General features: G+C 53.4%; 1 pseudogene; it reads left to right on the top strand.

The window, feature by feature from the left end:
- The first annotated feature begins 4,207 nt into the window (after positions 1–4,207).
- Positions 4,208–12,052, top strand: LOC103291028 (40S ribosomal protein S13-like; annotated as a pseudogene).
- Positions 12,053–25,462: the final 13,410 nt, after the last annotated feature.

Here is a 25,462-nt window from a genome sequence, read left to right on the forward strand (position 1 = left end):
TCAGGGTGGGGGTTCCCTTGGGGCATGGGGCGGCCTGAGCGAGGGGCCTGTGGTGGTTTGCAGGCCAGCCACGCCACCTGGCAACCCAAGCGGAGGCCCTGGTATCTGGAATTTATTTTCCTTCTACAACTGAAACTTTGTAGCCTGGCGCAGAGCCAAGCCTGCTGCTCCCTCCGAGTCCGGCAGCCATTTCTGTGGCAGTTAATTCACCTTCTATAATTGAAACTTTGTAGCCTTAAGTGGAGGCTGGGCCCAGACAGGGTGTGCGGAAAGCTTTGCTTCCCCTGTTGCCGCCGGCAACCCTGGCTTACTCTCTCAAGCTCCATTCTGCCGCCATTTCTGTTTGAATTTGTTTACCTTCTATAATTGAAACTTTGTAGCTTGAGTGGAGGCTTAGGCCTGCAACAGCTCGAGGAAAGCTTGGCTTGCTCTGTTATCTGGGAAACCTTGCTCTCTGTGGCTGTAGCCATCTTGGTTGGGTTAATTTGCATACTTGCTCTGATTGGCTTGTGGGCATGGCTTGTGGGCTTGGCTTGTGGGTGTGTCGAGGGTACGGTCAATTTGCATATTACCTTTTTATTAGGTAGGATGGTGATGAGATAATATTAAGTCTAGTTGGCATTATAAGCATAGGAAGTGCAATCTGGTGGCTAATGCAGAAAAATGAACTAAAAGGCATTTGCAAAGCCCCCTGAGCTATTGGGAGGTGGAGGCAGGGAGGAAGGTTGGGAGTGGGTGGAGAGTCAGGATGAAGCTCAGTTTCCAAGAATAAGGTCTCAAATTACTGCAGAACTGGCCTAATGAGACAACTGTCTTCACCCTCCTCCATCTGACACCCATTTTCCCCAGGAACCCCTGGCAGGCCACACCACAAAACACGGAGCTCCTGGCAGGGCTGTTCCCTCCGATACAAGCCTTGCACAGAGGGTCTGACTGGAGGAGCCTAGGCCACTTGCCTGAAGGGCTGGCTGCCGGGAGGCTGGGATTTGGAGTTCCCATGTGCACTTTGGGTGGTAGAACTTGTAACGTAGGAATTTCGTCAAATCTGGAAAGACTATTACTATTTAAAAGACGCAAGGCAGCTTGAATATGACAGGTGTCTACAATAGCTCCTACTGCTGGAGGGTGTGCTACATGCGTGCTGGGCACTGTCTCATCTGATCCTCACACTGACCCCTTGCCATGGGAACAATTACCCTCCCCATTTTATGGAGTGGGAAACTAAGGCTCAGTGAGTTTAAAAATAATTTGAATAAGATCTCATGGCTGGTAAGTGGCTAAGGTTGGAGCAAGCCAGGACTGTCTGACTCAAAACCCAATAAATAGGCTCTACTGTCTCCCCAAAATGCCTCCTTTTTCAGGACTCGTGTCCCATTTACTGAGGATGAGCCATAGAGTCTAGGATAAGGGCCTAGAAGGGACTTCAGAGGTCACCTATTTTAACTACTTCTCCAGTGCTTCCATTTATCCCTGTATTAGTCAGTTTTTGTGAGGTTATGCTGTAGTAACAAAGAACCCTGACAATCTCATTGACTTAGAACAAAGTTATTTCTCATTTATGTTAAATGACCACTAAAGATTGCTATGAGTCAGATGAGAGTCTTCTCCTTCCTTATGTCTTTCTTATTCCTAGATTCAAGATGAAAAATTGGCCCCCATTTGGGATATGCTTTTCTTATGGGAGAAGGAAAAAGAATGGCCAAGCCCCATGATGGCTCTCAAAGCTTCTGCTCAGCTGTGGAATCTGTCCCTTTTGCCCACATTCTATTGGTTAAGGCAAGTTACAGAGCTGAGCTCCACATCAGTGGACAGAGAAGTGTCCTCTCTCATGTTAATCAATCACATGACAATGGGCAGGACTATCTAATCTTCTTACAGGGAGCGGGAGGGGATCATTGGGAACAAAAGGACATTCTACCACCAGCCGCTCCAGCACTGCTAGCTACATTCCAGGTAGCAGAATTACCACCTACGCCAGTTACAAAACAACATAATGCAAGAAATCATGCTTAATACTCTCATCTGACTAGAATTCATTCCTTCATCCCACAATTATTTGTTGAGTGCCTTCTGTGTACTGGGCAATATTCTCACACTGAGGAGACAGCTGTAAGCAAAACAGTCAAGGGCCCTGCCCTCTTGAAGCTTCTTACCTTCCAGTGAAGGACAGACAATCCTATATAATAAAAGGCTAATATGCAAATTGACTGAATGACCACAACAACCAGTTGTTATGATGTGCACTGACCACCAGGGGGAAGACACTCAATGCAGGGGGAGCACTGCTTAGCCAGAAGCTGGACTCAGGGCTGGTGAGTACAGCGGTGGTGGTGGGAGCCTCTCCTACTTCTGTGGCAGCGCTAAGGACCCCTCAGGGGATGTCTGACTGCCGGCTTGTGGGGAGCGGGCCTAAGCCAGCAGTTGGACATCCCCCAAGGGGTCCCGAACTGTGAGAGGGTGCAGGCTGGGCTGAGAGAGCCCCTTCTCCCCCATGCATGAATGTTGTACACTGGGTCTCTAGTAATAATATATAAATGGTGGGTGGCAGTAAGTGGATTGGAAGAGTGAAGCGGAGTAAAGGGTAGGGAGTTTCTGGGAGAGGAAAGCTGTTTCATGTAACAGGTCAGGGAAGCCTGAGATGACATGTGAGCAGAGACCTGAATGAGGTGAGGGCGAGCCCTCGAGGATACCTGGGCACAGGGCATCCCAGGCAGAGGGGTTGCATGTGCAAAGGCCCTGAGGCTGAGCTAGGTCGGAACAGGTTGCCTGCAGGGAAAGTAATAGGAAAGGAGGCCAGAGAGGTGTCACAGGCCCCATGAGGGAGGGCCTGACGGGCTTGGGCTTTAGTCAGAGGGAAGGATTTGAGCAGGGAAACGGGATGATCTGACTGTGTTTTAACAGGTTCCTCGGGCTGCTGCTGAGAACAGGCCTGAGAGAGGCAAGCCTAGAGGACGGGAGGCCAGGGAGGAGGCCACTGCACGCATCCCAGGTGGTGCAGTGAGCATCCAGGGCACCTCTGTCGATGGCGACCCTTGTCAGCAGTCACAGTGAGAGGAAACGTGGGGGCCGTGAGGTAAAGGGAAAGGGAAGCCGTGCCCATAAAAGGCCCAGCTGAGGAAAGCTCCGACACGTGAGCATAAAACGGAGTCCGGGGCCTTTGGCCGCCGGTGCGATGCTGGAAACATGGAAACAACCCGGCTCGGCGCACTTCCCAGGAAGCGTGATGGCCATGGACACCTTGACACCGCGGGGGACGTGCCCGGAGTCCAGCGTGGGGGTCCCATGGGGAGGGCCTGCGGGCTCCGGCCCTCTTCCTGCAGCTCGGCTCCCAGCTGTTCTGTTTACATGGGAACGAGATTTCTTCTGAAGAAAGGGTACACACCGTGACTTTAGCCATCTTTACCCCAAACTCACTCTAAGGGACACAAAGCCTGCTCGGTGAGTCAGCAGAAGAATGGCAGGAGCGCGGCCGAGCTGTGGGTGGACCTGGCGTCGCTGCGCCTCAGTGGGTCTTCCCGGGGATCCATGCCCATCATCTGTGCTGCGTGATGGGCCCTGTGCCGCCTCTCCCGCCTCCCTCACATTATTCATTGGGAACGTTTTCCACAAAAGAGGAAAAGCCTGTGGAGAAAGAGGGTGAGCCAAGAGACCCAGAAAACCGAATCCTATCTAATAAAAGAGTAATATGCAGATTGATCATCACTGCAACACACAATATAGCTGCCCCCATGTGGTCAAAGATCCTGCCCCCATGTGCACACAAGATGGCCACCACAAGATGGCCAGCAGGGGAGGGCAGTTGGGAGGCACCCGGCCTGCAAGGGAGGGCAGTTGAGAAGGACCAGGCCTGCAAGGGAGGGCAGTTGGAGGTGATCAACCCTGCAGGAGAGGGCAGTTAGGGGTGACCAGGCCGGCAGAGGAGGGAAGTTGGGGGCAAACAGGCTGGCAGCAGAGTGGTTAGGGGGTGATCAGGCTGGCAGGCAGAAGTGGTTAGGGGCTATCAGGAAGGCAGGCAGGCAAGCAGTTGGGAGCCAGCAGTCCTGGATTGTGAGAGGGATCCCAGATTGGAGATGGTACAGGCTGGGCTGAGGGACAACCCCCTCTCCATGCATGAATTTCGTGCACCGGGCCTCTAGTCTATGAATAGAAACGTTTGGTGATGAAAGACATGAATGGAGCTCATTTCTGGAGCCTGCCTGCTGCCACCATGGGGCGCGGGTGTGCTCCCAGGAAGGGCCTGTCCCGGGGGGCCCTGCCTCCCCGCTGCAGCGCCCCCACCTGGCTGAAGTGGACATCTGATGAGGAGAAGGAGCAGGCCTACAAACTGGCCAAGAAGGGTCCGACTCGCTCACAAAATTACTGTGATCCCGGGAGACTCACAGGGCATCGAACAAGGACGTTTTGTAACACGCAGTAAGATCTTGAGAATTCTTAAGTCCAAAGGACTTGCGCGTGATCTTCCTGAGGATCTCTGCCATTTATTTAAGAAGGCGGCCCTAGCTGGTTAGGCTCAGTGAATAGAGCGTCGGCTTGCAGATTGAAGGGTCCCAGGTTCGATTCTGGTCAAGGGCACATGCCCGGGGTTGCAGGCTCAATCCCCAGTGTGGGGCGTGCAGGAGGCAGCCTATCAATGACTCTCTCATCATTGATGTTTCTATCTGTCTCTCTCCCTTCCTCTCTGAAATCAGTAAAAAATATATTTTAAAAAAAAAAGTGGTTGCTGTTCGAAAGCATCTTGAGATGACCAGAAAGGATAGGAATGCTAATTCCATCTGATTCTGATTGAGGGCTATATTACTAACTAGTTGTATTTACCAGTTGGCTCAATATTATAAGACCAAACGAGTCCTCCCCGCTCATTGGAAACACAAGTCCATCCACAACCTCTGTCTTGGTTGCATAAAATGTCTACGCACTCAAGCAATAAAGTCGTTGTTTAACTAGAAAAAAAGAAAAGAAAAAAAAAAGTATGGATAAAGCTGTTCACTGCGCCACGCATGTGCCTCCATCTCTGGCACACACACACACACACACACACACACACACACACACACACACACACATATCTTTTTATGAATAAAAAAGTAAAGGACACTTATAAATGTGCTGTTGGTTCTTGAGTGCATTACCACATTTCCTGAGCATGACATGTTTTTTTAAAAACCTAGAGAAATGGTGAGTGGTGGATTGACAACCTTCACCCGCCAAGGAGCCCCTGATCCATCGTGTCCACACAGTGTGGGCCCAGCGGACAAGCAGGCACACCAATGAGTCCACTCGGGGTTGAGTAATTGGGCAATTGGTGTTTTAGCCACTTTATGTTTAAATAATAATTGGGGACTTGGTTGGGAATTTGGGGTGGGTTAGGAACGCGTTATTTTTGCCATGTAGACACAGAAGAATGTAGTCTCTCATTATGCAAAATTCACTGTGTAACACTTCAGGCATAGATTCGATTTTTAGGCTGAGACATACTTCTATATATAAAATGAAAGACCTGGTCATAGTGATACCTGATATTAACGGGTTCTTCCCATGCCCTGAGACTGTGCTAAACCTTTAACATGCTGTAATTTATTTGATATTTGAAATAGGCCTGAGGTTCAATATGCTTGTGATGATTAATGCTAGTTTAAAAATGAGGAAAAAGAAGAAAGAGGCTGAGTAACTATCCCAAGGTCACAATTCCTGGCTTGGGTAGACAGACATTTGTTTTTAATATTGTCCTTATGGTGGACATACACGTTTTCATATACATGTGTATGTGTGTTCTAAATTTCATCATAAATAAAAGTAAAAGGGGGTAGAAGTAGAGGGAATCATTCCTAACTCATTTTAGGAGGCCAGCATTACTGTGACACCAAAACCAAAGACATTACAAAAAAAAGAAAAGGAAGCTACAGACCAATAGCCTCCATGAACCTAGATGTAAAAATCCTTAATAAAATATTTGCAAATCAAATCCAGCAATGTATAAAAAGAATTATACAGTGTGACCAAGTGGGATTTATCCTAGGTCTGTAAGTCTGGTTCAACTTTCAAAAGTCAATTAATGTAATCCATCACATTAATAAGCTGAAGAAGGAAAAATCACATGATCATATCGACAGATGCAGAAAAGCAATTGACAGAAAAAGTAAGCACCAGCCTGGATTTCTGGGGAAGAAGAACCAACACTCATGCATGACAAAAACTCTCCGTAAACTAGGTATAGAGAGGAACTTCCCCAACCTCATAAAGAATACCTACCCAACACACACTCACACACGCACGCACACGCACACACACACATGCACACGCATGCACACGCACACACACACGCATGCACATGCACACAAACTACAGCTAGCATTGTACTCAATGGTAAGAAAGTTGAAACGTTCTTACTAAGGTCAGGTACAAGGCAAGGATGTCCCCTCTCACCACTCCTTTTCAACACCATCTTGGAATTCCTAGCTAATGCAATAAGACAAGAAAAGGAAATAAAATGTATGCAAATTGATAAGGAAGACATAAAACTGTCCTTGTTCATAGATGACGCGATCATTTATGTAGAAAATGAGGGGTAATAATGAAAATACCTCCTAGAACTGTTAGGTAATTATAGGTTGTAGGATACAAGATTACTATACAAAAGTCAGTTTGCTTTTCTATATACCAGCAATGAACAAGTGGAATTTGAAATTAAAAACACAATACCATTTCCATTAGCATCCCCCCAAAATGAAATATGTAGGTATAAATCTAAAAAACACGTATAAAATCTATATTGAGGAAAACGACAAACCCCTGATTAATGACGTTAAAGAAGAACTACATAAATGGATGTTGTTAATAGTGACACTGATGGTGGTGGCAGTAATAAAGATGATGATGATAAGGCAATGGGTATGGTAGTGGTCGTATGAGGAGGGTGATAGCAGATGGTAACAGTAATGGTGAGAATGGTGATGAGTTGTGGTGACATGGATGACATCACTGGTGACATTGATGATAGTGGCTGATAATGGTGATTGCAATGATTGTTACATAATATAACAATATTGTATGCTGCAAGGTTCTTGAGGGAAATGCCTCTCCTATGCTGAAAGTTTCTTTAGGGAAAGGATCACATTTAGTTCTGTGTTTATAACGCCTTAGACTGTGCCTGGCACATGGTAGGCCTTCAATAAATATTCACTGAGAGGAAGGAAGCGAGGGAGTGAATGTGTCCAGGCACCTTCCAGGAAAACGCCCATAACATTTAACAGGATGCCATGCTCATACGTTTCCACAAGGTGTCGCACTTGTCCCTAAAAGTGGGTACGTCCAGGCCTGCACACTGCGCCAAGCCGCCAAGCCTATGGAGGGGCAGGTGATACCTGAGGATGCTGCTGACCCAGCAGATGGGGGGGGGGGTGGGGGGGTAGGGGTAGGGTTGGGGCTGTATTCTTCAGGAGGCACTGGGAGAGGTGTGCAAAGCCTCACCATAGCAGACCACATGGGCAGTGGAGTCTTAGGTGTGGGAACACCGAAGAGTCCATTCCCCCCTCTGGGCCTCAGTTTCCTCATCTGCCAAGTGGGGGCCATAATGCTATGACAGGACCCTATCTGATCGTTGAAAAGCGTTTGACTTGCTTTCTTGTTTCTCTGTTTGTGTTTAAGTTGGCCTTTCCCCTGCCTTTGCTGGAGAAGGCCAGGGCATTCGCAGACCTCCCCACCTCACCGATTCTGCCTCTCTGAGTGGAACTGAAACGAAAAATTCCCCAGCCTGGGATTCATCCCTAACAGAGGCAATAATAGTTGTTGATAACAACAGGTTCGTTTGGAATATTAAATGAGAGACTATGTACAACATATGCAATTGTTAAATCATTTTATTATTTTTTTCCCAGGGGCTCTGAGTGAGAGAGATCACAGCTTCTCTTCTCAGCATTCAAGGCTCTTCAGTCTGCCCAGCCTCTCCCCTCCCACACCACCTCACCACACCCTCACTTCCGGGCGCCAGCTCCTTCCATCCGCCCACAAACACCCACCTTTGCCGCCGCTGCTGCTCCTCCCTGACCCTGCCTCCATGCAAATCAAGAGTCCACTCCTTCCCTCTCCTCTGCCTGTCCGGTGTCTGCTCAGCCATCACCATCTGCTCCAGGCCTCCCGGGTCATGGGGACCTTCTCGACCCACTCGCTGAACCCTTTCTCAGCTCACTTGCCAAAGAAAGGAGTTCTCACTACACGGAAAAGCTCGCATGCGGTGAGAGCTAACAATGACCTAGGCCCTATCCCAAGCACTTTTGGCATATTAGCTGATGTAATCTGCCCAGCAACACTATGAGGGGGGTGGGGGGGTGGGGGTGGGGCTATTACCGGCCCCATTTGACAGGTGAAGAAGCTGAAGCACAGAGAGAGTAAGCAGCATGTCCAGGTCGCACAGTTGGTATGTAGCAGAGACAGGCTTCAGCCCCGGCCAGGCCAGCTTGAGTCTGGGCTTTTCAGAGGTGCTGGTTGCTGTGGACAGGGGGCCACGTTAGGCCTGCCTCAGTCCCACTTACTGGTTAGCACCACCAGGCAAAGCAGAATTCAGACTCCAGGCCAGACCGTGCACTGTGCACCCCCAGTAGGCGCCGTTCACGTGGAATGCAGCATGAGGGGTGCCCCCTGGAACTGTACCGCCCATTGGTCCCACAGGCCGCCCTGCCTGACCCGGTGTCTGGCTTCCCCTGTACTCGCTGGAACTCTGCCATCTTGTGGACACAGCAGGAATTACCTGTGCTCTGCATAGCTAGCAGGCAGAGTGGTATTTAGTTACCTCCAGCTCAGCCACCAGACCGTCTCAGTTGAACATCTGGGGCTGCCTCCCTGATTCTACTGTGCCTTCCAGTTTGTTCTCAGCCAGTAGCAGAGTCACCTGTTGAAGAAGATCCCATCCTGCTACAACGTGCTGAACACTGTGTCCAGGTTCACCCTGCACGCCCTGCCTCCTGTTCTTCTCTATCCCTGTCACCTCCTCCTCTTCCCTACTCACCCTGTTCCTGCTGCACCGGCCTTCTATCTATTGCTCACATGCACCAGGTTTGCTCCTGCCCCAGGACCCTTGCACTGGCTGTTCGCACTGCCTGGAGCACCTTTTCCTTGAGGATGTCATCCAGGTGCCAGCTCAAATGTCTCTTCTCAAGGGGGCATCCTTATAGGACCCTAAGGTAGCCCTGCCCCTCCTCCAGTCTCATTCCCCAGTGTCTTTTCCTCACAGCTCTTGTCATGTAAACCATCCTGCCCTGTTTCCTATGTCTCACTCCCCCCCTCCCCCCACCACCAGTGTGTGCGCTTTGTGAGTACAGGATTGTGAACCTAGAATACGTCCTGGCCCTCCGTCACCGCTCAAGAAATATGCGTTGCTTGCTTGGAAGGATACATGAATGAATGAACCCACCAATGGCATTTTTCTCCAAATTGGGCTATATAAACCCAAAGACAGTCAGAGCTGGAAGGCTCTAAGTAGCTCACAGAGCAAATGGTCCATGAACTTGAAATAGATTTCTGGGCCCCTCCCCCTGAGATTCTGATTTGTAGGTTTGGAGTGGAGACCTGAAATAAGTAGGGCTCCCCCCACCCGATCCCTGCATGAGTCCCAAGTGATCCTGATGCTGTGGCAGTTTAATGTAGTTTCACTTTCACAGATGGGGAAACTGAGGCTCCGAGAGGGGAGGAGCTGGCCTCAGATCACACAGAGGGTAGGAGGCAGCACACTGTTCATGAGCCGTGTCAGCTCTGCCAGCCTGAGGCATTGAGCTTCGGGGAAGGGTGAGGGGTGGGTAGGTTCCTCCTGCCTTAGGTGAAGCTAGACGGTGGGATACCAGATCAGGGCCAGGACTGGGGGGGGAGGCAAGCCAGACACCCGGAAGCAAAATGTAAGGAGGTGCTTCTCTCCCAGGAGTGCCTCCTCCATTCAGTTCTGTGCCCTGGACACCAACTTGCCTCACCCTGGTCCCAGCTCTGAGCCTCTCCCTCAATCTCTCCCCCAGCCTGGATTCTTCTGGAAAGAGGAGTTTGGGGTCTGCCTCCTTACTTTGAGGGCAGCCCCAGGGGGTGAGCTCAAAGCTTTGATTTCTTTAGCCCTGGAGGCCCCGCTGAGCAACAATCCCCCAGTTCACTGCACCTTGGGCTCCTCGAGATTTCTCAGACACATGAACACACTCCTCCTGCCCCAGGGCCTTTGCACGTGCTTTTTTCCTCTGACCCAATGCTCTTTTCTTAGCTATTCACGTAGCTCATGCCTTTGCTTCCTTCAGAATTTTGCTCAAACTCACATCAACACCTTCCCTGGCCATTTTGGGTCAGGTCATGGCCCCTTCTCCATTTGCTTTTCTTTTCCTCCATAGCATGTGCCTCTCCCATACTGTGCTTATTTTACTTCTTTTCTGTCCCTCTCCACCAGGGCATGAGCTCCAACAGGTAGGAACGTTGTCTGTTTCTTTTCAGTTTCCTTATCTCCAGAACCAGAACCATGCCTGGCCCAGGGAAGGAGCTCGGGGAACGTTGAGTAGATGAATGAGTGGAAGGAGAGCAGGGCGCTGGGACGGCAGCCTTTGGCAGGGAACAGTTTCCAACTGAAGCTATTACATGATTTTGTCTTCCTTGTATTTATTTTTCTGGTTACCTTTTATTTCTGATGGCAAGTGATACTGGGTTTTTCATTTGTGGAAGCGATTTAAAATTTCCTTTTAAAACAAATTTATTTAACTGGGGGAAGTACATTTATTTAAAGAATAATATTCAGTTAATAAAGTTAGGGGAGTAGGTGAACAGGACAAAAATTAGGAAGGAGGGGCCCGAGTGACCGAGGCTGCCTGCTGGCTGGAGTCCGGGCCCCCCAGGTGACAGCTGGGCAAGCTGACCCCCAGAAGTCCAGTGACTCGTTCAAGGTCACACAAGTTAATGGCAAGGTGAGCGCCTACACCTTGGTCTTCTGATTCCAGGCGCGGTTTTTTCCATCTTTGTTCTACATTTCTATTTCACCCAGGAGTGGACACTGAAGCGGGGTGGGCAGGGGCAACCTGGGCTGGAGAGGATACGCCTGAGGCATTTTTAAAGTGACTTCATCTCCCTCATCAGAACAGTGCCTGGCGTGAGGCGCTTGTTAGAGGGATGAGTAGAAGAGAGAAGACCTGGAACCCCATGTCCCGCCCGGCCGAGCACCGGGTGCTGCTGGGGAGAGACCGGCCTATGGCACACAGCCAGGCTATGGAGGAGTCACCTGTTGGTAGATCTCTACGGTGAGTAGTAGATACCTCCGGACAGAGGACAGAGGAGGCGGTGGGTGTGAAAATTGGGAGTGGGCACGCCCTTTGGGATGGGGAGAGGTCAGGCCACACGTGGACTGAGCTGCAGGAGCCCCTAAAGCAGAAAGCGAGAGGATTCCTTCCTTCCTGGGATGCCCAGGGCCGTGGGCTCTCCAGCGTGGCGTGGAGGCTCAGGCCCCGAATCCGACAGCTCTGGCTGGAGCACAGCCTCTACTGCTCACCGACCGTCTTCAGCATCTTCATCGTCTTCCTCCCTCTCCGAAGGGCTAGGTCAGGGTGCTCACTGAGCGGCCGGTCCTTACACGGAGGGAGCTCAGAACAGCGAATGGCTGGCATGTCAGCGTAGAGATCAGGTTCAAGGACGGCTTAAGGGCACCAGGACGTCTGCTGTGCATGTTTCTTGGTAGCAGCGTTCTAAGGCTGTCCATTTGCATTGCATTGAAGAGAGTCAGGGACAGTGAAGGCTGCCTCTGTGGGGCTGGGGCAGGGAAGGCGGAGGCTGGGGGCTGAATCAGGAGGCTGGAGAGGGCCCAGGAGCGAGGGGGGATGGAACCTGTGTCAGAGGGTCAAGCCCAGGACCGTGGCCACACCACTGGATGGGCAGAGCTGGGATTGGAGGCCATGTGTGGGCTCCGCACGCTATGACCCGCCCATAGTTTCCAGCTGCTTCCAGACTCGAGGGCTAGCACTGCACTTGCCTTGGCCAGGCCTTCGAGACCCGGCAGCCTCGCCTGGCTTTGCCGCTGAGTGGGCCCTGAATGACGGGGGGCTGACCTGAGCCTCAGGTGACCCCTCTGCACGACGGGGAGAAAGGTGCTGCCCAGGTCACCTCACGGAGCGTCCTGCAGGTCAAAGGAAATTGTTCTTATTCCCTTGTATTTCTCCCCCGATTATTTTATTACTCTGACTTCTAAGCTGTCTGGCTCAGCCCCTGGAAGCCGGGGGACACCTGAGGACAGAGCCGACACCCCTGCCCGCCGGGAGGCTTGGGGAGCGGGCTCTCAGAAGCCAGGCCTCGGGGTGCTGCAGGGCGTGGGGAGCTCTTTCCCGGCCCCCGGAGGAGGAGGAGGAGGATTTATGGTTTGGCCTGCAATGTGGTGAACTGCTAAATATGCAGATTATGGGTACAAATCCGGGGGTGGCAGGGAAGGCAGCCAGCGGGGTGGGGGCGTGCTGGAGGTCTGGCTGCAGGACCATGTGTGCGGGTGGGGCCCGGCTCTTCCAGATGGGGCTGCACACGTGCCTGCAGGGGGCGGGGCTGCCCCATGGCCTCCTCCCCACCTCCTCACCCTTCTCGGGCCTCCAAGCCAGGCCGGCTGACTATTCTCCTCCCCACCCCCTCAGCTCACCCCCCACCCCCCCCCCCCTGCCCAGGCAACAGCCATTGAAACCCTCTCCTGCAGGCTCCTTGGAGTGTCTGGGCAATGAGAGGGATGGGTGGGGTGGAGGGGAGGGACACTGTCATTGCTCAGCTGGGGAAATCAAGTCACAAAGAGGTAGAGTTGTGTCCCCCGGGGCCACCCAGAGACTCAGCGACTGGGTCTGAAACCAAAGGCTGGTCTTTTGGCGCTTGCTCAGCCCTGGGCATGGCTGGGCATGAGGAGGGGTGGCTCGGGCCATGGCAGCTCAGGTTATGTCCCCAGCAGCCCCATGGACCAGGCTGGTCATCGCTGCGCGCACCAGGACATGTGCCCGAGGCTGCTGGCTGGTGCAGTGGAGGCGGTTTGTCCCCAGGGCTGGCCGTTGCCCAGAGGCCCAGGCCGCCTCCTTAATGGAGCTGGGAGGATGGCTCAGGAGGAAGGGAGCGCACGCAGCACGCAGGACCTGCCCTCCTTGGGGTAGCTGGCGTCTCACTGCAGAGGAGCGGGGCTGCCTGAGGGGAGAGCATCAGGAGGTAGTCCTATTTCAGCGGAAAGATTTGGACGATGAAACTAGAGAAAGGGTGGGGAGGGAAGGAGGCTCACATAGGAAGAACAAGGCGCAGGGAGGGGCAGCCATTCATTCAGAGAGCACAGCAGTGGGAGGGACTCGTAGCAAAGGGATTTGATACCTTGGCTTCTTCCCAGGCTGCCTGCGGTGAGAGAAGGTGCTGCAGAGCCTGAGATCTGAGCCTCCCTTGTCCTCCCGAGGGTCTCCTCCCTGCGCCCAGACCCTGTGACCAGACAGGGGTGACTGCGGCTTTCCTCCCCATCCAGCCAACCCCCTCCTTGCTCCCTCCCTCCCGGGAGTCCCAAATCATGGAAGTCCCTCCCAGTGTCCCTGATGACAGTGCAGGGGAAGTGGGCCAGGGAACTCGGCTGTCCCCAGCTTCCTGTTCTGGGGTCCTCGTGGGGGCCGAGGCGGCAGAGAGAAATGGAACACAGAAGCTCAGAGTGGCAGCGGGTTGGGATGTACAGTCAAATCCACGCATAGGAGGTAAGAAATGGAGTCAGAAACACCGGGACCCTGGGAGGCGGATCTCCACCCTCACCTCGGCCTCAGAACCGTCTGGTTTCAGCTCTGCCTGAAACCAGGACACTTGGGGCGTCCCTCGGGGAAAGCAGGACCGCCCAGAACATGACTGACAGGGGCGCAGATCCCCCATCACACACGCAGCAGCTGCCGGAGGGAGGGCCGCTGCTGTGGGAGTCTCTGCCTCGATCCCACCCTCCCTCCCTCCTGCACCCACTCTTGGAGCCCCCACCAGTGCAGACTCACTCTGTGACAGCTCTGGGGGAGGAATTCTCAAGGGTGGAGTCAACTCAGCGTGAGCTGGGAACCTGAGGGGCCCAGGTATGGATCTGAATCTCTTTTGTTAGCTGTGTGACCTGGGGCAAGTAATTTGACCTCTCTGAGTCTGTAAAACTGTATGCTTGACACATAGTAGGTGTCACCATCCCCTTCGTTTGTTTCCTTCTGCTGCCAATATCCCATAGGCTTCTCCCCGCAACTTGCTTCTTCCCCCGTGATAACAAGACCAGGGAAGTGACTCAGTAGCAGCAGAAGCTACCAGGCCCTGTGTCGGTGTTTCTGTCGCCGCTGAGGGAACTCACTGAAGCTCAGAGAGGTAAAGTCGCTTACTCAAGGTCACACAGCAGCCACGAGACTACAGCGACTCAAGTCCAGACGTTTCCAGTCCACCCTGCCATCTGCCTCTTCCAATGAATCATAGACGGACTTCAGACTCAAAAAGATCAACAAGATGGGGGTGGGGTGGGGGGTACTGGGACCATGAAGCTGAGGGTACAGGCTGGCAGGGCCTGGAGAAGGGAAGTGGCACTCTGAGGGGGGGTGGGGGGGGGTAGGGCGGGGGAGAAGGGCTGAGTTTGTCTCCTCCCAGTTCACAGAACAGGGCAGGGTGGAGTAGGCAAGGGCCAGAGGTGGGCACACCGTGGGCATCCAGGGGCCTAGCTTTTTGCTTCCCGGAGGGCAGGGATTTCTCTTTTCCCTTCAGGAAGCTGGGCTCCTGAGTGTTCAGAGGAATCTTCTGAGCTTCAGAACGTTTGGCCCCACCCCCTCCCAGCGAGCCACCAAAGCAGGGCTTTTATCCCGGGAAAGGAACCGTCCCGCCCCATGTCACTGTATTGACTTCAGCAGAGCCTTTTATTTCTAATTCAGGAAGTGTCCTGACAATAAAGACATCATCGATCTGTTAACTCACTTCTTCAAAATTTCAGGCACCTCGTGGAGAGAGAGCTTTTCCAAATGGAAAACAACCCTGCCATGAAGTGAACAGGGTTGGGCTTTGAGCAGGGCGGGAGTGCTGGGGAGAACCAGCCAACCAGGAAGGGCAGACTCCCACCGGCAAGGTCCGCCTTGACCTTCTGGCTCATTCCCCAGCTCCCCAAGGTCATTGCCTGCGGGGCCTCCTTCAGCCACTGTGGAGGGGGCTGGTCTCCCGTACCACAGGTGGGAAAGCGAGGCTTGCCGGTGTCACCCAGCCAGAAGGTACAGAGTCGGGATGCTGTCCCAAACCCCATTGCTGAGAGAGAGAGTGGGAGGGAGTGGACAGAGGAAAGAGGCGGCCTGGGCTCTGGTTCTTGTCGGGAGTCCCCTCCAGCCCTATCCCCCGCTTTTACCTTCAGTGTCAAAGTTAGGCCAGCTTCTCCTTGGTGGGAATTCACTTCTCATTTATTCAACAGATGCTTTGGAGAATCTTCTAGAAGCCGAGGCTTGTGCTAGTGCAGGGACAGAGTGATAAAAAGACCCTCAGCCCCTTTGACTTTGAGGGGTCAGGCCCCTTTCCCTGCCACCCCCAGGACCCCTCCTCACTGGAGAAGGGACAGCTGTGGCCCTGATCTGACCCAGATTCCTCCTCCACCCCCAGGAGCAGTCCCCGGAGAGGCACGGGACCCAGTGAACATTGGCTGGTACCTCTCCCTCCCTCCCTCTCCACAGCCATCCCCTACCCCTACCCCTCCACCCTCACCTCGGCCTCAGAACCGTCTGGTTTCAGCTCTGCCTGGGACAGGCCAGGGCAGCGGAGCCCCCAGGGAGCCTGGAGCAGAGGCCACGAGGGGGTGGGAGGGAAGCAGCGAGCAGAGGTGTGTTTTGAAATCTGCTTCCTTTTGGCCACGCTTGAACTTCCAAGCGCTGGGTTTGATTGACAGGCAGGGAAAGGCCGCAGGGCTCCCCGTGGAGCTGGGGCTGAGATGCTGAGATGCGGGAGGGGCGGGGTCCACAGGGGCTCCGACTCCAGGGCCAGCACCCCTTGCCCTTCCTCTCTGCCCAGGAGAGCCTGGGGCGTGGGTCCCGGGAGGCCAGGGCCCGGGTGGAGGTCCTGGAGTGTTCACAGGAAAATTCCAGAATCTCAGCAAGTCTGACAACAGCAGCACCATCAACAAGGATGGGCAGCATTTATTGAGTGCCTGCTGTTTATTCTTTAAACACATGCTTATTCACTAAGTTTGTCTCAGTGAAAATCTTAGAACAGTGCCCAGTGCCTAGTGAATACTAGGTGTATATGCACTTGTGAATGGATAATAAATTGAGGCTTGGGCCTCCCATGTGTCTGTTCAACTCAGATCTGTCCCCTGTTCTTCCTTTGTCCTACTCTGCGTCCTAGGGCTGACACCTGCCAAACTGCATCTCCCAGGACCCTTTGCCAACCAGCCTCCTGTCAGCCTTGGCCAATGGGAGGGGCCAGGGTAGTTATCCACCCCCTCTTTTGGTGGGATCTGGGCAATGACTAGGCCACCGCCTTGGGTCCAGGTCCTGGGGACAGGCCCTCAGCCCAGGTCCCCGCCTGACTCTGGTTCCAGGGTCCCCACTGACCTTGGCCCCTGGGCTCTGATGTCATCACGCCCTCCCTGTTCCCTCTGGTCCTGGAGATGTGGAAGCTTCCTGCTGCTGCTGGTCTCTGAGTTGGCCCCATACCATTCAGGCCAGTCAGCAATTCCAACCCCCACAGAAAGAGTTCCCTGCACTAAGTCCCCTCTGTTGAAATACCTGCCTGAGTTCTGGTTTCCTGACTGGATTAAATAGAAGCCCCTACTATGTGCCACATCTAGGTCCCTGCCTTCAAAAGGTTTCTAATCTTAGCGGGGAAGAAGGGCACTCACCGAACCATCACATAAATACATAGGCAAGAACAGGGGCTCAGTGCTATGAGGGACAGATCCGTGAGCAATGGCCCTACCGAGGGGCCTGGCTCCCTGGGAAGGGGTGTGTTTCCCAGGCACTGCGGCACATGCCCTCCATACACGTTTCTCTGCCTCGTGGCAGTTCTGCAAGGTAAGGTCATCATCCCCATTTCCAGGATGAGGAGATGAAGGCCCAGCAAGGTGTAGCTTCAGTCCCAAGGGGACTGCTCTGTGCATGGCTCCACGCTACCTGCCACCGGGAACCACCGTTTCGCAGAGGCGGGAATAGGCCGAGAGAAGGGCAGTGACTTCCCCAGAGCCCCCAAAGTAGGAGACCCAGGTCACCTCGCCCTGGTGTAGGTCCCAGGACCGCCTCTGCCCTGGGAAATGTTTCTTCATGGCTCAGCTGCAGACTCAGCGCTTCCTCTTCTCCCTCCTCCCTCCCCAGCTTCCCTCCAGCCCCAAGGCTGAGGCAGCATCTGAAACCACAGTTCTGGGCCCACTGCCAGAGCCTGCCCCCTCAGTGACCCCCTTCCCACTGTCCTGGGTTTCTGAAACTCCTCCCTGTCTCCAGGGAAAGCTTCACAGTGTGTGTGTGTGTGTGTGTGTGTGTGTGTGTGTGTGTGTGTGTGTATGTGCGCGCACGCCCTTACCTGGGGCATGTCTCCCCTGCAGTAGGAGGTGGGGGCATTCTCTTAGGAATAGAGTCCTTTCTAAGATTAGAGAAGCCCCCCTCAGATTAATTACTGAAAGTTTGGGGGTGACCTCCTGCTGCCAAGGGCATGGATGGGTGAGAGCTGGGAATGTGGGGGCTTTTTAGGGCCGACCAGTCCCTGCAACAGGTGCTGGGGGCATGGAAAGGGGTCCTCAGTTTCTGGCTAGGAGCCGGTGGGGACAGAGAGCAGGCCCAGAGAGAGCCAGAGAGGCAAGACTCCAGGACATCTGGGCTGGGGGAAGGTGCAAAGTATTTGTGCAGGAGGTGAAGGCCTGGCTGTGCGTGGCCCTGAGGTCTCTGATGGGGAGTGAAGGCCTCGGAGAGCCGGGAGCTTGGCTTGGGATGGGCTGGGGGAGGGACCCTCAGCTGTTGAGAGAAGCTGGCGGACGCCTCCTTGAACAGATGGGGACACTGAGGCTGGGAGGCGGATGATTTGTTTGAGGCAGAGGCTGAGAATGAACTAGTTCTTTCCACTTTGTACCCCATCATTCCCAGATCAAAGCTAACGAGGAACCACTTCTTTAAAATCCTAAACGCCTTAGCCTAATTTTCCATGGCTAATTTCCCAATAGCCAGCATGTATTAAGCCTCCACCACCTAAAGAACTCACAGCTGGCATTCCTTGTGTCCTCAAAGTAACCCCACGAGGTAGATGCTCTACTCATGTCCACTTTACCGATGAAGAAACTGCAGGTAAGTGAGGTTAAGTCTTTGTCCAAGATCACTCAGATAGGAGGTGGCAGATCCAGGATTTAACTCAGAGGTCCAGAGCCCTCTGTGGTGCCACCCAAGACTCCCTGGAAAATGGTCACCTTCATGTGCCCTTGAGGCAGCCACGGGGGCCTTATCAGTTCTCATTGGCATCCTGCGCTCTGCACGTGCTATTATCCCTCTTCCTTCCTTCCTTCCTTCCTTCCTTCCTTCCTTCCTTCCTTCCTTCCTTCCTTCCTTCCTCATTCTACAGGTATTTACTAAGCATTTACTGCCTGCCAGGGGCTGGAGATTGAGCACAAAACAGTCATCATCTCCACTTTCATGGTGCTTACATTCTGGTGGGAGGGATAGAAAATAAACCGAGAAATGCACAATTCAATACCAAATACTCATACTGCTATCCAGTATCAAGAAAGGGGATGGAGCCTGGCTGGCGTGGCTCCGTGGTTGAGCATTGCCAGGAGGTCACCATTTGATTCCTGGTCAGGGCACATGCCCAGGTGGGGGGCGTGCAGGAGGCAGCTAATCAATGATTCTCTCATCATTGATATTTCTATCTCTCTCTCCCTGACCCTTCCTCTCTGAAATCAATGAAGTATTAAAAAAAAAAAGAAAAGAAAAGAAAGGGGTGGAAATGAAATGGGTGGCATTTTAGATTTGGGGGGCCAAGGAAAGTCTCTGAGAAGGTGACACTTGAGCAGAGCTGTGAGGGAAGTAATTCATCCCAGCATGCATTCATTATTCTCTTGTGATCTCTTTGATGTCTGTCTTTCCCACTGGACTGTTGCGCCATGAAAACAAAACATTTGCCTGTCTTGTTCGCGAGGGTGTCTCCGTGCTTAGAACAGTGCCTCGCATGTAGTATGTGCTCAACAAACAGTGCCTTGCACTCAGTAGGTGAATGGGTGAATGAATGAATGAATGAATGAATGAATGAATGAATGACAGAGGCAGAAAATCTTTGCAGGATCAAGTTCTAATCTCACTCCAGGCCTGAAGAGGTTGCAGAAATATCGGTTTCCTCCTCAAAGCCTCCCCCCCCCCCACCTTCCAAATGGTGAGTGAAGGGGGGGGGGGCGGGGGGGCTTGACTGATCTTTTGAGTCAGGTGTTGAGAATCCCAACTCATTAAATGTCTGGACCCGAAATAGGCAGTTAAGAGAGCCAGCAAGCAGCAAGCCTGGGGAGCTGGAGGAGAGGGGACCAGCTGGCCTTGCTCCAGCTTCTCCCAGACTGCCTCGATGGGCCGTCATCCACACCCCCGCTTGCAGCGCTCGGAGCCCCCACAGGGACGCCGAGGTGGTGGGAGAAGGCTGCTTCCTAACAGCTGTGCTGACTCTGGAGCTGCAGGCCTGGACAGGATGGGGAATGTGGTGGGTACCTCCAACCCCAGCACAGAGGGCTGTAGGTGGGCAGGAGGTCAGGGTCCCTTGGGACCATCCTGGGCTCGGGAGAGGCTGGCTGGCTGCCAGGGGCTTTATTCTACCAAAGGGACAGACGCCTCCCAGAGTGGGGGTTGTGAGTGAGGGCCTGGGCTTTGGGGAGCTCCTCTGGTCCCCCAGTGGAAAGGCCAAGATTCCACCTGCAGAGACTTGGCATCCGCCAGGTGTGGCCCTCCTGAGCTGGGACTGGCCTGAGAGGGAGGAGGTGTGGGACTCGCCGAGGGGTGGTGGGGAGAGGGCAGAACGCGTATATCCCTGGCTCAGCCGCCCACTGGCTGGGACCCTGCGAGGCATGTCCCCTCTCCGGACCTCACTTTTTTTCAGCGTGTGAAATGAGATGATCACAGTACCACTGACCTCACAGGATTGCTATGTGGGTCAAATGGGAGAATATGTGTGAAGCCACATTACGGTTCAAACGCAGAGGGTGGGCATTGGGTGGCAGACTCAGAGCAAAAAGAGGAAACTTGCCTCGCGTTTGCTGATTCTTTCCCCCTGGGCGCCGCTTAGCTGAACAGCCGAGCACTTGTGTTCTGGAACCAGGTGATTCCATTTGCCTCCTGACTAACGAGGCTCTGAGCCGCGTTCCCATGCCTGTAACACAGATGAAAACAGTAAATAGTGAAACACATCGCTCAGCTGCTGGCATGCAGGAAAACCCAACCAATGGCAGTTTGGTTAACATCGTGGAGTAAATTCTGGGAGTTGTCAAGATGGAGAAAAATGGGCTGCCTGCCCTCAAGCGCATGGTGATGGGGACAGACCAAATGACTGTGGAACGAGGTTGGTAAGGCTAGGAGTGGGGCAGGATCCTGAGGAGAAAGCCCCATACAGCGGGTGGCACAGATGCCAAGGCTGCAAAGATGGGTGGCACTTTTACAGGCTCCCGCACTCCAGGCAGAGGAACCTGCGTGGGTAAAGGCAAGGAGGCTGGAAGAAGCCCGGGACGTGCGTTGGCTGAGGATGGGCAACTGAGGGAGTCGCCTGGAGGCACTCTACCCAGAAGTCTTCAGGGGCCAGACAACAGAGGAAGGAGGCCAGGCCTGACGCCCCCTCTGTGCGTGACCCTGAGCCACCGCAGCCCCGTGGGGCCTGGCCCGGCTTCCCCTCTATTGCGCAGGGCGGAAATCCAGCGGGGCAGCCAGCTGACATCAAACTCTCCCACCGCAGGCCTGGCCTCAGCCCCTCTCCGGGCCTTAACGAAGCCATAAATCCTCGGGCAGGGTGGCGGGAGGGGCAGGCCCCCGCATATGTCCTGGCGGCCGGACAGAGGCCGGCATCTCTGGCTGGCGGTGACTGAGCGCCCCGGCACCCCATCACTCATCCCCCACGCCCAGCTGCCCCCGCCTCGGCAGCAGCCCATCCATCTCGGCCACGGGCTTTCAAGTCCAGCCCCAGGCCTCTCTGCTTAGTGTTAAGATGAGCCCCGGCTCACGCGGACTGTTCTTATTTATCTTCAGGTTTGTCCCCCTGTGGCCATCACTCTGCGGGGCGGCCCCAGTTCTCAGGACAGGCCCCCAGAATGCGATCCTCCTCCGGCTTCCTCTCCCGTCCCCACCTGGCAGCGCAGAGAAGGCCTGCAGCTGAGGGCGATGCATCTTAGTCACAGGCCACGCCCGCCGGGCGCCTGGGCCTCTCCCATCCCTTGGCAGCCTGACAGCAGCCCTTTGAAACATTAGTGCCTGCGTTCTGCAGCGGGGGAAACTGAGGCAACGGAGAGGGGAGCCCTTCAGCTCAGGGCTTCCCTGGCTGCCTGGCTCTGCGGCGGGTACCAGTGGCCAGCCTTTGGCCAAGCACACGAGGCCTGGGGGAGCCTTTGCGTTGCTGCCCTGCGGGTCTGGGCGGATGAGGTCATGTCCATGCCCACTGCGGGACTGGGAAGTCCTGCAGGCAGGCACACGCTGCCTCAGGCCCCCTGCCCAATCTCTCAGGCCTGGGAAGGGGACTTACTAGTCGTACTGGGTTCAGAGGGGTCATTTTGGAATCACACAGGGCTTCAGCCCAGTCTCTCCACATCCCAGCTCGTGACCTTGGGGAGCTGTTGATGTCTCCAGTCTCAGCTCCTCCCGTGCAGAGTGAGGACAAGCAAAGAGCCTGGGGAGTAGCCCATGGAAACTTCCTGGGATTGTGCGGGCCCAGAAGGCGTGTGACTGCGTTTATTCTCACAGTCAACCTCACAGAGGCTCTCTACCCGGGTTCCAGAGAGAGGTGATAGTGGTGGGTGTCATCCCACAGTCCCCACAGTTCTGAGGCCCGTACAGCCCCTCTCAGGGAATCCCGGCCGGACAGACAGAGCCGGTCTGAAGGCGACTGGAATTCCCACAGCCCAGTGCGGACATGACTGCCACCTCAGAGGACGCCACAGGCACACTCGAGGCAGAAGAACAGGGAGGCAGGTTCATTATTACTTTCAAAACAGAGTTTGTTCAAGAGACAAGATCTGTCAAAGCACAGGATAGTAAAAGCCACCTTCCTTGGGGAAAAGGCTAGGAAGCCCTCATTCAGTACAGCGCCGAGCCCTGTGCACTGGCCCAGCTCTGTGTCCGCGCTGCCCTGACGCCCCTCCTGTCGGCCTCTGAGTGTGGTCACATCCAGCTGAGGAAGGCGAGAGTTATGGAAGTGACGTGACTTGCCCGCGGTCACAATGGCGGAGTCGAGGCCAGGCCTCTACTGAGCAGAGGTAGAGGCCTTACGGAGGGGGACCCGCGCGTGGGCTTTGGAGCCAGGCAGACCTGGATCTCGGCCCAGCTCTGTCACCTGCTGCTGGGAGAGTTTGAGCAAACCACATCTCCTCGTCTGGAAAGAGGGTGTGAAACCACTTCAGTGAGTCCAGGAGCAAGTCTCCAGGTGATCTGGCTCCTGGGCACATTTTCAGAGAGGGGGCCTGGCATTTCTGACACCCGAGGGTTCTGCGGTCCAGCTCCCACACCCTCCATCGCAGTCGCGATGCCTGCTCCTGGAGCCGAGAGCCACGGCCTGGCTGCCGGGGGAGGTGAAGCTTCCCAGGACAGGGGCCTTGTCTGCTGCTGCTGCCCAGATGTGGGGATTTTGTCTGTCGCAGACGATGGGCTGAAGATATTCACGTCTTTGACTCTCTGGTTAGAATCCCCTTTGACCTTGGGGCGAGGAGGAGGAAGGAAAGGACGTGAAGGAGACCTGGCGAGTTCATCGTTAGGCAGCACAGACCCCCAGGCCTCGATTTCCACACCTGTAAAATGGGTGAGAAGGAAGGTGATTAGATGACCTCTTAGGCCCTGTCCAGCTGAGGGCTGGGTGCAGACCTTCCTGAGGCTGGGGCAGGAGATAGGCGTCTCTGGGCCCCTTATCACCCTGAGACTAGCAGCCCCCACAAAATCAGAGCGAGGAGAGACTTGAGTGAACACTTCTTTTTGCAAATGAGACACAGAGAAGGAAAGGGACTCACCCAAGGCCACACAGGATGCGCATGGCCAAGACTAGGGAGCAACCCGGGTGTCCTGACCCTAGCCTGGGGCTTACCTGCTACACCATGCTTTGTGCCAAAGAGATGCCAGTTGTTGAATGAATGAATGAGCATTGAGAACCTTCAGGCTCCTCCTCCCCTCCCTCACTCCCTTCCTCCTTCCTTCCCTTAATTTTTCCTTTCTTTCTCCTTCCTCCTGTCCCCACTTGGTCCGCCTAACCTTTACCCACACCCCCATCAAATGGAGCTGACCACAACCCTATCCTCTGGTGGTGCTCAGACAAGTGGGCAAGATCCTCTTGAGGATGCCCAGGCCCTGACGGGTCTCCGGGCGTCCCTCTCTCCCTGCCTGACCCACCCAGGATGGGAAGGGGTTAAATAGCAGGGGGCAAAGCAGGCCTACTCCCAGGTCCACTTTCCTGCCCAGCCAGCAGGCAGCTTCTGGGGGCTTGCTGTGCTTCTTTTTCTCCTCCTCCTCCTCCTCTCTCTTATTTTAAGGAACATATGTCACTCGCCATAACTCATGCGCTTATTATAATCATGACCATATGCTTAATGGGATGTAATAAAACCACTGCTAACCTGGCCCTGCTCACAAATCTCTCCCCCTTGCTCCACTCTGTGGCCAGTCCGCCTGCCCCTGAACAACGTCAACATTTCTCCATGGCAGGACTGACCTGAGGAAAAGGGGGAGTAAACTCAGTCATTCACTTTTTGTTCATTCATCACTCATCATTCATCACGCACCCATTCACTAATTACTGAGTGCCTACTATGCACCAAGCATTGAAGATGCAACAGTGAATGAGGCCAGTCATGGTTTCTGTCCTCACGACCTCTGTCCTCACAGCCTGTGTCTTCTGGTAGGAAAGGCAGATGTCTTGTAAACAGGTAATTAAACACTTAATTAATTACAGCGAATTACAGAGGAAAGTACATTACAGGAAGGCCTGCCAAGACTGGATTGTTGCCTTCATGAACAGAACCATGTCTACTTATACTTGGTCCCTGGTAGGTCCTTTATGAATATTTGTTCAGTAAATGCATGAATGAATGAATGAATGAATGAGTTGTAGATCAGAGGAGGCCTTCCTGAAGAACAGAGATTGAGTTCTAAAACAATGTCTCCAAAGTAGAGTGGGCAAGAAGAGCCCGTGTGGAACACAGAGAAAATGTGGCTAAACAACAGACATGTATTTCTCACACTTCTAGAGGCTCAGAAGTCCAAGATCAAGGTGTTGGCCACTTGGTTCCTGGTGAGAGCTCTCTTCCTGGCTTGCAGACAGCCACCTTCTCCCTGTGACCTCACATGGCTTATGTGCACATGAGTGGGGAGACAGAGTTTTCTCCTTTCCTAAAAGGCCACTTATCCTACCAGATTAGGAAACCATCCTTATGGCTTCATTTAACCTTAATTACTTCCTAAAAACCCTATCAATACATATAAAAGCCTAAGTGTCCGTCCGACCATCCAACCGGTAGCTATGATGGTCAATGCGGGAGCTGCCATAATGCGCACTGGCCATTTAAAAAGAAACAGCACCATGGACCTGGCACCAACAAACCAATATTTGACTTCCCCCAAATGGGACACAGGCCCCACCACCAGCCCACCAAATCTCAGCCAACACTGCCAAGACCCCATGGTGCAAAATGTGGTCCACAGCCCAGCCCAGCAGGGAAACGGTCACTGTGGGCACCAGGTAATGATGTCATGTAGCAATGCCCGGCTTCCTCTGCCTATTGGCTAGCCTTGGATTTTCTTCAGCCCAGGAACACAACTTGCTTTATAGCCAGGTGCAAACATTTTACACTTCAACCAAATGTTTGTGAAGCGTTTTCCCATGCCTCATCTCATTTGACCCTCACAGAAGTCCTGGAGTAGGTACATAGGAGACTCAGTAGAATCCTATTTTCTTTTCATTAACAAGACAACAGAGATTTAGAAAGTTTAGAAACTTGACCCGACTGAAAACAAGTAAGAAATGGTGGACCTTGAAAATGACTTCAGGTTTTCTCACTGCACAGAATATAGTCAAACACTGCTACAGTTAAATATTTTACCCTTTGTTCTCCCTGCATGATCTACAATAATAATCTCCTTCATGTTGATATTTACTGCTATGTTGCTGACAATTACTTGAAAGAGAAGTTGGGGTGCTTCACTGGGCTGGAAAACGTTTAGCTAAATCAGAAAGCAGGTCTAATTAAGCAAGTTTATTATATATAATGTGCTAAGTTGACTTGCACATGCGTAATACATATAAAGCTCTCGCTGGCGCCAATTGCATGTGTGTGTTTTGATCTGTCATT

The sequence above is a fragment of the Eptesicus fuscus genome, chromosome 13, assembly GCF_027574615.1.
Source record: "Eptesicus fuscus isolate TK198812 chromosome 13, DD_ASM_mEF_20220401, whole genome shotgun sequence".
Lineage (NCBI taxonomy): Eukaryota > Metazoa > Chordata > Mammalia > Chiroptera > Vespertilionidae > Eptesicus > Eptesicus fuscus.